Raw genomic sequence first — 12,299 nt, 5'->3', positions numbered from 1 at the left:
CATGCCCCAAGGCCTCATGTATCAAATACACTCTTAACAGACAGGATATTCTAAAGATTTATCACTCAGGAACTAGTTGAGGGCCAATCCTTTCTCTGGAATGTGAAAGTTTTGAACATTCCAAGCCTGCTGATTAACCCTTTACTGCAATTTTCAAACGGATACTTTTTTTTTTCATTTTGAATTTTGTCTATATTTTTAAGTTTTCCTTGGTTGGAAGGTTGGTCTGAAGCCATTAGTGAGCAATTGCAGAAGCAGAACTCTCAGCAATTACCCTCAGTAATTTGGAAGTATTGCTCTATTGATGTCATGTATCTAATAAACCTGATAAAATAGCTCATGAAAATTGATTTTTACACTTTATTACATTGTTTTTTCCCCTCTGATGGCTTTTGAAGTTTTGCTTTATCCTTAACATGTGGAAGTTGCTTTGCAATGTGTTCAGGTGTGAAGTTTTATTTGTTTCTTGCTTTTTAAATTTGTTATGATATTGCTTTGCATTAAGTGGACTTTTGTAATATGTAGAATCATATATTTCCATAATTCTGAGGTATTATTTCTTCAAATATTGGCTTTCTTTTATTTTCTCTATTATTTTTTTCTGGAATTAAATTGAAAAGAAAATTTGAACTTCTGGATTTACTCTCCATGCTTCTGAACGTCACTTTGATACTTTCTCGAGTCAACTCTTGTTTTTTTTTTCTTTAGTTTTCTTTATTTTCACACATTAAAAAATGAAATATACTCTACAAATGGTTTTTCATAGCAGATTACACGTGGGTCCGTTCAGACCTGCTCTCTAGGTGTTGCTGGCCTCCGAGGGGCCGCCCAGCTGTTATTCAGGTGGCCAATGGGTTGATTCGGATGCAGAAGCATGCAGCCCTCAGCATGGAAGGTTCCATCCTCTCTGGTCTTAAATTAGGTTAAATGGCATCGGTGTCCGTATTTACAGACTTGAAGCGTGGCGATCCTGAGCAGTTCTGATCCTGAGTAACTGTAGGTGTCCTGTTCACCATCCACTCGCTCCAAATATTCTTTCGCGATCAGAATGTCAATGCATTTCTTAATTACTGGGATCCGAGGCTTGAATATTGAGGAGAGCTGAGTCAGTACTTCTCCAAGTAACTGCTGGTGTTTTAGAACCTTCCTCATTTTCATAATTCTCACGAGAGCCGCCTGGATCAATAGTTTACGATCTGCCTCGGTGTTTCTGTGTGTGGTTTCTTGTTCCTGCTTCTGTTCCATTTTCATTGGCACATTGATATTAACCCTTAATTTCTTGTTTCTATAACCAAGATATAATTTTATTAAGGTATCTTGCTTCAATTCCATCTCATCAACAGGTGTATTTTCATCTTCCAATACCAGTAACTTCAACTTCAATAAGATCTGTAGCACTTGTGCAAAAATGTCAGTTTTGATCTGGGTGCTGTCCATCAGCTGCTGCACGGCGTGAGCGTCTTCCGTGTTGTACCGGAGCAGGATGGCCATCTGGAATGTAGATGCCTGCAAGGTGTATCTGTTTTTGAAGCAGTTTGTTACTAATTCTCCTTCAGACAGTTGATATAACCACGTCAATTTTCTGCCACTGTGACGGCTGGCGTAAAACGCTGTCAAGCGCTGATAACTCCGTTCCAGCTCTGACGGCAAGGCAAACGTACCGGACTGCTGAGAAGGCCATGATCTGGAGCTCAGAACTTGAATACTGAAATCCAAGCCCAGCGGCTCTGAATTTGTCGGGTGCTTTTTGAACCACTCATTCAAATATTTGCTTGTACCAATGTCTTGAAACATCTGCTGAAGTTTAGAGGTATACTCAAAACCGCAAGCTTGCTTTAACTTAGCGATCATGCTTGCTTCGGCGTCATCACTCGCACTGTTCTGATGAACAAGGCTTTTTGCCAGCATCTTTGCGTAGAACTTCTGAAACACGTCCCTGTCCTCTATATACTTGAAGACCGCTATCGCTTGGTTGAGTGTGTCTTCTAGTTCTGCTTCTTCTGGGTTCTTGGACCTCTTCTTCAACAAGGAGTCACAGTATCCAGCCAGCAACTCGGAAGATTTACTGGACGACTGAGCCATTTTGGTAACCGCATTGTTGTGTATGAAGCGACCGCAAGCCTTGTCCAGCACAGCCACGAAGCCAGCATTGTTGCTGAATGCCAACATCACCAGGGCGTTGTATTTTTTATGAACATCCAACACTGTCTGTATATACATTTTGGGGTCATTTAAAGCAGCTTCTCCACGCTTTTCAATTGCCGCAATACACTGATTATGAATGTGTGTCTCCAGGAGTGTTTTCAATTCTCCCAGGCCATCCTGGATTCTAGATACAAGATTATACATGCGACCCAAATCTTCACTTTTGTTGGCATCCAATAAATTCTGAAATTCCCTGTGGAAGATCTCCAAGTGTTTCTCAATGAGCACCTGCCTGCACTTCCTGGCTAGCTCTTCTTGGGTGTTCTCATGAAGGTACTGGCCTCTCCGCTGCTCCTCCAGCAGACGAGTCTCTGCCTTCTTCATATATTCAGTAACTGGGTTCTGCTGCAAGAATTTGGTACTCTCTCTGGTATAAAATCTCTCTGTGTCAGCCAAAAACCGAGACTCAAAGGATTCTTTGTACACCTTTAGCCTAGGGCCCATCGCCAAGGCATCGTCTTCGTTCAGCCCCAGTTCCACGTAAGATTGTGGTTTCACCATTAGTCTTGTATCGATGGTTTCACCATTTCTTTCCTTTTCAATCAGCAGCATCTGTTACCTGTTTATTCAATGGCCTGAAAAGACAATCTCTCCAAGTCACGAATGCAAGAGAATAGATTTGGTAGATTCCTTTTCGTCCTCCGTAATATTCGCAGAGAACCCAATATCTATTGAGGTAGGCACAAATGCCATTCAGCACTTTACTTGAAAACCGGTAATCTTCCCATTGTTGAGTGTAGAACTTCAGTACACTCTCATCTAGCAAATCTTCTCCGTCCTTAAGAAGATTTGTCAAGTAATTCTTCAAAAATTCTTTAAGCTGTTTGTACAATTCCAAGCCAACTAACTGAACTCCCTCCAGCGTCTCCCCCTTTTTTGATTTAGAAGGAGGGACACCAGCCTCTTGAGCTTGGTTTGACTGGTGCACACTCGTGCAGTAGTTATAAACATGAGTGTAGAGTTCCATGTATCTGGATTTCACCATGCTTTGTCTGGTATACACTTGCTGGATTCCAGCTCTGAGGTCATCCCCGGTCTGGTCAGGGCCAATCTGCTTCAGTCCATGGGGATTCTGGCTCCTGTTGGATGACATTGTGAGTGATATTCTGAAGTCGTCCAACACAGCAATCCTTATTCAAGGTACAGCTAATTCTCCATTAGATGAAAATTTAAAATATCATTCCAGATTTATTCACAGCAGCTCAGAAAGGATGTCCTTTAAATTTAGAGAGTGAAATCTCATTGCAGGCAAACCTGGAAAGGGACATGCAAGTAAAGCAAACACCAAAGTGATTCCAGCACTGAACTGAGTGAGCAGAAACATCTTGCTCAGAAGCAAGCTCACTGCTTCTATTGTCCTTTGTCTTCATAAGGTAATCCACTGCATTATTTGCATTATATATTTCCGTAACATGTTATGGAAAAACCGAAGCGAACTTTTTGGCCAACCCAAAAAATACACGTGCACCTGCATTTCGCGAGTGCCTAAATGGCTCCGGCGACGTCTCTACATGGTCGTTGCTCCTGGCCCCAGTTAAATCCCCGTTCTACCAAGGTCTTGCAGTGTCCCTCAGCCTCCGGGGCTGCCCTGCCTGGAGTTGCATGCAACACGGCTCCCTCCTCCTCCCTGCCCACTCGCCCAACTCTTGTTATTCTTGGTAGTTATAGTCTATAAAGTCTCTGGGAACCTTGAATGAGCAAATACTGAGCAATTATTCCTGGGGGGAAAGATGCACGTTTCATGTATACGAACTATTTTGTTCTTTAGCTAGTTTCAGTTTGTTATTTAACCTGACTATAATGAGTTTCTTTTTTACTAATTTCAAACAAGTTGCCATTTCTATGATCTCTAACTTCTTTTTCCACAGTACATTTTTATTTTATAGCTATTTACTTTTGTGTCATGGGTGTATTTTATTTATCTCTTTGTAAATAGTAACTATATGTATTCCAACTCCTTTTGATATTTTTATATTATCTCTAAGTTATTGGGTATAAATTCTTTGATTCATGAATTTGTTGCCTCCTTTTCCAGCATTTCTCAGATGCCTGATGATTCTTAGTTTTGATTCTACGTCCTCAATTATGACCACCTGTTGACACCATGGCCTTTCCTTGCAGTCACGTTCTTGGTGATGTCATTGGTTTAAGTCTAGGAGTAGTGGCAGCCTTGGTTCATTGCTTCACTGATATCAGAACATTTTATCCCATTTCCCCCTCTTAATATAGTTATATATTAATACTTATTTACTTTTATAAACTTTCTACAGTATCTGTATTAAACATAAACCAGAATGTCGGTTTTGAATAGGAGCCAGAAATTTTGGCGTGCATGTTCAGTCCATCTTGAAACTAGAAGTTCCATTGTGTTGTTAGAACTTGACAGAAGATACAGCCATGGGAATAAATCTCCCTGACAGAACCTAGACCATAAAAAAAGTGCAGGCATAATCAAACAGTATCTCAGAATGGAAGGGGTCAAGGGAGTAAACGCTCTGGACTCCTTCCTTCCTCTCATATCCTGCCAGTGCCTTTTTGGACCAGATCCAATCATAAACCAGAGAGTAGGTGAGCACAGGAATGCAATCCATTGAAAATTTTAAAGCAGCAGCTAGAGGAAAAGTTAAATGGAGAAAAACCAGTACATCAAACTAGTTTTAAGGACTAGTTGCCCACATCCTGCCTTAATGCATACAATACAGTGTTCAATTGATTATGAATTTATAATTGAGGGCCAACTTATGTTAGCCAAAAGTAATGTGCCTGTTATAGTATAATGTATACCTCCAATTACGCTTTTTTCCTTAGTTAAAATTTTCATGAATTTATCAACATCCATAATTTAGAATATATATTTATATATAAAGATATCAATTTTACACATAAATATATATTTTGTTAGAAGTAAACATTAATAAATTACATACATAAACACACAACTATTTTATCTTAGTGTCTTATCTAAGAAGTTATATATATATTGAAGTCCACTAGTGATCTGAAAATCAAGAGATTGGGACTGGGGATGCTCCGAACAGAATAATTTAAATTTCTTTTCTTATTAGGCCTTCTTAGTGAATCACTTATTTCTTTTTAAAGACAGGAAAGCAGAGGAGTTAAGGCAAATATTTGCCATGCTCAACAAACAATGTTCTGATGTGTGAATTGATTCTAATCAGGACAGCTGACGTCAGCTAAATTAATACACCATTAGGCAGAAAATAGACGTATCATCAGGAATACAACCTCCTAATTTGCTGATCATGGTTGAACACTAGCCAGTAGGTAGTAACTAATGGCACCACAAACAGATGTTAACTGAACTATATTAAGTAGACACTGTGCAATTCTTTTTCTTTTCAACCCTATACTTGATGGTAATATATCATCTTTGGGTTTTCTTATTATTACTAAGTTTATAACAAATACTATTATGATAAAAATTACATAAAACATATTTTCCCTGAATCAAATTTGCTCCAAAATCTTTTCATTTTTTAACTGTAATGCAATATAAGTGACTCATTTCCTCAAATTAGCTTAATTTCAATTTAGTGAATATTTATAGATGCACCATGTACCAGGCACTGTGGTAGGGACTGGGAAAATGAGGATGAAAAATCACGTTTACTATGCGCTCAAAGAGTCATTATATGCTAGAGGAAGAACTCATGTAAATGAATAATAATGTGCAGGACAATAGGTAGAGCAAAGTCCATAGATGAAATAGGTGACATTGTAATAAGTCAGAGAGAATGTGATTGTATCTGAGAGGTTTATAGGTCCCTTAGAGAAGTTGGGATCTGAATTGTGTTTTTTTGGTTTTTTGTGTGGTTTTTTTTGCGGTACGCGCGCCTCTCACTGTTGTGGCCTCTCCCGTTGCGGAGCACAGGCTCCGGACGGGCAGGCTCAGCGGCCATGGCTCACGGGCCCAGCCACTCTGCGGCATGTGGGATCTTCCCGGACCGGGACGCGAACCCATGTTCCCTGCATCGGCAGGCGGACTCTCAACCACTGCGCCACCAGGGAAGCCCCTGAATTGTGCTTTATAGTAGATTCAATAGCCTCCTTCAAGATGTGTACTTATATCAGTTGGTGGTGGATTGGGGCATACCAGGGCAAGAAAGGTGTCCCCTTTTACTGAGCATTTCTCTTAATGCAGCATTATATATAAGTTATGGACTATCATTTATACTCTGATTGCTGAATTAAAATTTTTTTAATGGAACAGTTCATAACTCCAAATCCAAGTATTAGAATCAATCGTTTTATTTATTGCATTTATTGCCCTATCAACATCATTGAGGACTGCTCAGTACAAGGTGCCAACTATACCTACTGGTAGAGGATACATAGATGAACAGTGAATCCTTCTTTAAAGTACTGACAAGCTAGTAAAAAGGCAATATGTATGTATGCAGGAGGTACACAAAATGGTAACAATATAACGGTGACACTAATACAACAAATGGTAACTTAAATAATTATGATAAAGTACAACAGAATATGAATGGTATAATTTATGTTTTTGTAGTGTTTAATCACTTATACATGTTTCCCACATTAATTTCATTTAATGTTCACAAATACTCTCTGAGATTGATGTTGGTATTCCTATTTTATTGATGAAGCAAAATAGGTAGAGAGAAGTAATAAATACATAGGAAGTAAATGAAAGGAAAAAATTCAGGGCCAGAGCTGAAAAAGAAAATAGAGTATAAAAGATAGATTGAACTTAAAACTCTTGAGAAGAGGCTGGGGAAGGCATGTGGAGTTAGTGGAAAGGAAAAGACTATGCAGAGACCAGCTTGGCTAGACTATGCATATGAAGAAAAATAGTGTATACAAACATGTGAAATCTTTAACATAAAAGATTAGGAAATATGTTCGACAATAGAGAAATGATTAAAGAAACTATTGTGTGTATATATATATATATAGGAATTCTAAGAAGTATTAAAAATGATGTAAATGAATATCTAAAGTCATAGTAATGATGAGAATAATTGACTTTTAGGCAACCAATTTTTAAAAATAATGAATAAATGCATAAGGTAAAAAATCCAGAAAATACGAAAGGGTTTGTAGTGAAAAGTAATCATTCCTTTTCAGTACCCACTTCATCCCCTGTCCAGAGGCAACATGATTATAGATAATTTATGTATCTCTCTAGATAATCTATGCATATAGAAGCATATACACACATAGGCACTATATACACATATTCATTTTAAAATTCTTGGTTTTTAACCCTGTTTTTGAAAATTTAACAATGTGTCTTGGAAATGGTTTCATAGTTTATATAGAACTACCACTGTGTATATGCACTATAATTTATTGGTGATGGAAATCTTTTCACATTTAAAAGACATTTATATTTCCTTTTTTTGGTGAATGATTGGTTAATATCCTTGCTTATTTTAATTGGGCTATTGATTTTTTCTGTTAATTTTAGAAGCTCTTTTAAATCTAATTATTCCTATAATTGTCTATGTTACAATCTTGTCTTTTATCCTGACTGTATTTATGATATTTGTGCTCTGTAGTTATATTTTATTTTTGTGTAGTTGAGTTGATCAATCTTTTTTCTAGTTCACTTACATTATTTCATATTTTCTTCCACTACTTTTATCATTTTCATATCCTACATTTACATCTTTGATCCCTTTAGCATTTTAAAAATAATAGAGGCAAGAGGGAGGGATCCTTTTTAGTTATCTTATCATTTGTTGAAAAATTTTGTCATTTCCCCAATTACATGAAGTACCTTTATCTTGTAGTAAGTTGACATAATTTTAAATCTATTTCTGATATCTTTTATTCATTGATCTGTGTAAATATTCTTTGCCTGTCATTATCTAACTTATTTTTTAAATGGGTAACTATTTAACTCTCACTCTCACTTATCATCAATCACTCTAACTATTTGAAAGACTGTATTGGCTGACCATCCATTACATTTATTTCTCAAAAACTTACTAGGATACATGCAATGATTTAATATGCAAATATTAATGGAACAATGTGCTGTCTCCACTGCTGCAGCTAGTCCAAAAGGTACAAGTAATATTTATTTTCTCCTTTGTCTATCACCAATTTTATAATGTTCTTACCATTGACTAGAACTTCAGTCTAGATGGCTTGTTTGGAGTTTGAGTTTAAGAGTTTGGAGTTCTCAGTTGCTTTAAGGTTGCCAGTTTCGGTTTATTGTAACTGCCTATTAGACTCATCAGCAGGCATGAAAATGCCAAGAGATGCTCCAGTGAACTCCTAGGTTCTAGATACAGTTCTGTCTTCCCACATTGTATTGCAGCAACCATTCCTTATGGTATTTGGGATCATGTCCGACGATATGGTAATTCTTTTCCTGGCCTACTGTTCCACTGGTATGAGGGAACATTGACCAGCTTCTGCTTTAATGGAACCCTTACAGTGTACACAGGAAGAAGCTTCCCCTTGTTGCTTCCCTTCCCCAGTCCCATTTGGCTTCATGTCCGCTAATCCAGCAGAACCTAAATTTGTAGGGTCAGGAAGTAGAAATTCTGCAAAATGGTCACTGTGAGGAGTGATGCAGTGGGCCAATTCTGCTTCTACCCCTCATTTCATGGTCCCAGGTAAGTCTAGAGATTGGGGCCATAGCGTTGCATATAAGGCATTAGTTCAATGCATATGTCTCATCTTAGCAGATACCCAAAGATGATGCTTTACACATTTTAACAGGTGCTTCAAAAATCTATTATGCTAGCTGCTTCCAAGATGGCACCCTGTAAGGTAGGACCAAAGAGTGAATTCCGGAGTCAGGCACTCAGGGTCATACCTTCTCTCTTAGAATGGCCCCTTGGTCTGAGGTTATATTATGGAAGAGTCTATGTAACTTAATCAGGTATAAGCTTTTGAGCTGTGCTCCTGGCAGAGGCACAAGGCAGAAAAGGCAAACTTGTATCCAGAGATAATTTCAAGTCTCAGAAGAGAAAATTGCTGCCCTTCCAGGGTAAAGTGGCCCAATGTAATCAACCTGCCATAAAGTGAAAGACTGGGTCCTAGTGGTGCAAGGCTTGGCATTGGTTTCTGCTGCTGGCAGCTCAGGAATTCTACAGTTAGAGTGGGTAGATCAGCAGTTTCAATGGAAATTTTGTACTTTGTTTTGCATTAACCTAGGGTTGTCCCATGGAGGTTAACTTCCTGATGTATCCATGCTCACACAGGCATCAGAAAGACTGAATGGGTTCATGCAGGTGTCCCACATAGTGGTGGCAGAGAAACCCTGGGTCAGAAGAGAAGACAGAGTGGAGAGAAGGCAAGGTGTTTTTGGGTTACGTCTGCATGTAGCTGGTTGCTGTAGCAATGGCCAGAGCAACAAGTTGGACGGAGAGGATATGAACCAGGGCATGTGAATCATCTGATCCTGTGACCCTCATCAGGACACTAGTGTTTGGGATGTTATTTTGCTTTCAGTAAAATCAAATAGAGCATGACCACAGAAGAATACATCAGATACCAAGGCTAGGAATTAGTCTCTTTATATCTAGGCAGGACTAAGGAGAGAAAGCCTCTACTTCTGAATGGCAAATCTTCTATGTTCCTGAGTGGACATCTAGTGTATGACTATTTTAAGGTCCTTGATACAGATTTCTAAATGATTTTTAAAACATTATGACAGTACATTGTATAAGAGTATCCATTTCACTGTATCTCTGATAAAATTGGGAATGAAAATTTTTAGTCTCACAATTCAACAGTTGAAAAATAGCATCGTATTTTAAATTTGCAATTCTTAGTTTACTACTATGGTTATATTTTTGAAATATACATAAACTTATTCTTCTCTGGGTGGCCACTTCAAATCATTTGCCCATTTTTAAACTAGACCTCTTTACCTAAGAACTCTTTATATCTGAGACCTCTTTATAAGTTAGGAAGACTGACCTACTGTCCATCAAATACAATGCAAATATTTTCTCACTTTTTTATTTGCCTTCTAATATTAATCATGATTTTATATATTCAACCCCTCCCTGTTTTTCTTATTTTTTTCTGTAAAAACTGACATTTGAGTAGTCTCTTTCTTCTTGGTTTTTGCCAGGCTTGTTAGTGAAAGCTAAATAAAGTCTGCCAGTCACAGTTAGTTGTCGCTTGTCTTTACTTATCTGTTATAATCTTCACTTGTGTATCATCAGTTTTTATTTTTACAGTTATTGATAGTTATGGAAAGAGCTTAAAATTTGCCCTGTGAAGCAAATGGATGATAAAATTATGTTTTTAAAAAAATTATAACTTATCTCTGTTGAGTGACTCAAAACAATTTTATTTATCCCTTACCTCAAGCAGTGTGGAGTATATTAAGATGCTAGATCTTCAAACTGTGGTTTGCATACATCAGTATCAGCATTGCGTACATGCTTGCAGAATCTCAGGCCTTAGACCAGATGTACTAAATTAGGATCTACATTTTAACAATATCCCCTAGTAGTTCATCTGTCCATTATTGTTTGAGAAATATCATTTTAGATCCTCTAGTCTACTTTCAGGGAGACATAAAACTAACCAATTAATTTATCAGTTTCCTGGATGACGAGATTCATAAAAATTAAAATTGTAGAATGTCATAATAGAAATACATATTATTGCTAATTTTTTCTACTCCCATCTCAAGATTTTAATGTTACGTATTGAACACATGAATTGGCATCTGAGCTTTAGACAATTTTCACTCTTGATAATCACCACTAAACTGAGATTTTCAGCACCATATATATAGAATATATATAGAATAGTCAATCTGCAGTCAAAGGAAAAATTATGAAATCTAATCCCTCTATTTCTAGATATAGTGACAGTCATGACTCTTTGTCTTTAACGACTAAAATCATAGGAAGAAGGAAGAAAATATGTAACTTAGGTATATCCATTCTTAGGTGTTATATATAGTTGTATCATAATTATATTCATTGATTCATGTATTTACTCTGTACTTATGTACAAGGCAATATTGGGGATAATTAAAGAATAGGCAAGAAAAAGAGGGTAATATTGCTATCAACAACAAGCACTTTTTGAATGCTTGCAGTGCGTTGGACACTTTCCTGGCACTTCTGCTCTGCAATCCTCATAACCACCCTCAAGGTTGGGACTATTATTAACCCAGTTGTATAGAATTAGCCTCAGAGCCTAGGAAAATAAAGCAAACTTTTACAAGGTCACATAGTGAGTGGTGGGGCTGGAATTCCAACCATGTTTGCCTGAACCCCGAGCTCCATCATACATTTTTGAGTACCTGCTTTGATTCTATCAGTAGATGACAGTTTGAAAATTGATGAAATCATTCATTTGCATTTTATATTTCTTTTGTTTAAAGTTTCAGCTAATGGAACTTTAGCTTTCTTTCTTTTTTTTTTTCTATTGGTATGCGTGCTGCTCACCCAGCTTATTCCTAGTGCCTTCAAAACCCTGAGAGAATACATGGTGAAGGCATAAAGCTGTGTTCTTTCACCTTGCAGCAGGTGGGAGACACTCATAAATAAAGTGAGCAGTGCTGGACAGAAGGTGCAATGTTCTTACTTCTTCCCTTCCCAAGTAAAACTGGATAAAAACTTGTTCCTCTACCTTGTAAAGGGCATAGCGCATTACATGGCACTGAAGGCAGAGCTGTTAGTTCAGAGAAGAATAAAATAATTTACTAAGAGAGGAGGGAGCATTTGTGTGTGTGTGTGCTCAAATAAGAAGACATATACGGTATTTTTCTTGATATTATTTTCAAAATGTGTAGTAGAATAAATCTAACTATGGAGAACGTTTAAGTAAATTTGGTTAAACATGCAAATGTCATGTGATCCCATCCTGGAGGCAGAATTGCCTCTTTGGTTTACTTTGATTCTGTAAAATCCCAACTCTTTGTTCTAAACAACTATATGAGAGTATGGAGTATTTGCAATACAAATGACTTACTAATTATATGTAGATGATTTCTAAAGGCATGAGACATTTTCTTTCAAATTCTAGCAGTGGGAAAGATGTGAAAGCATCCCAGCAATTGACTTCATGCCAGAAAAACTCCAACTGACTCATTCTCCTTAATTGCTTAATCTAAATGATTT

The 12,299-nt window shown here is 37.4% G+C and overlaps 1 pseudogene; it reads right to left on the bottom strand.

Annotated features, from left to right (window-relative positions):
* Positions 1–918: 918 nt before the first annotated feature.
* LOC115840854 (cullin-1 pseudogene) lies at positions 919–3,298 on the bottom strand (annotated as a pseudogene).
* Positions 3,299–12,299: the final 9,001 nt, after the last annotated feature.

Source organism: Globicephala melas, chromosome 9, assembly GCF_963455315.2.
Source record: "Globicephala melas chromosome 9, mGloMel1.2, whole genome shotgun sequence".
Classification (NCBI taxonomy): Eukaryota; Metazoa; Chordata; class Mammalia; order Artiodactyla; family Delphinidae; genus Globicephala; species Globicephala melas.
Note: the sequence above shows the minus strand (reverse complement) of the source record. Positions and strands in the feature narration are given on the sequence as shown.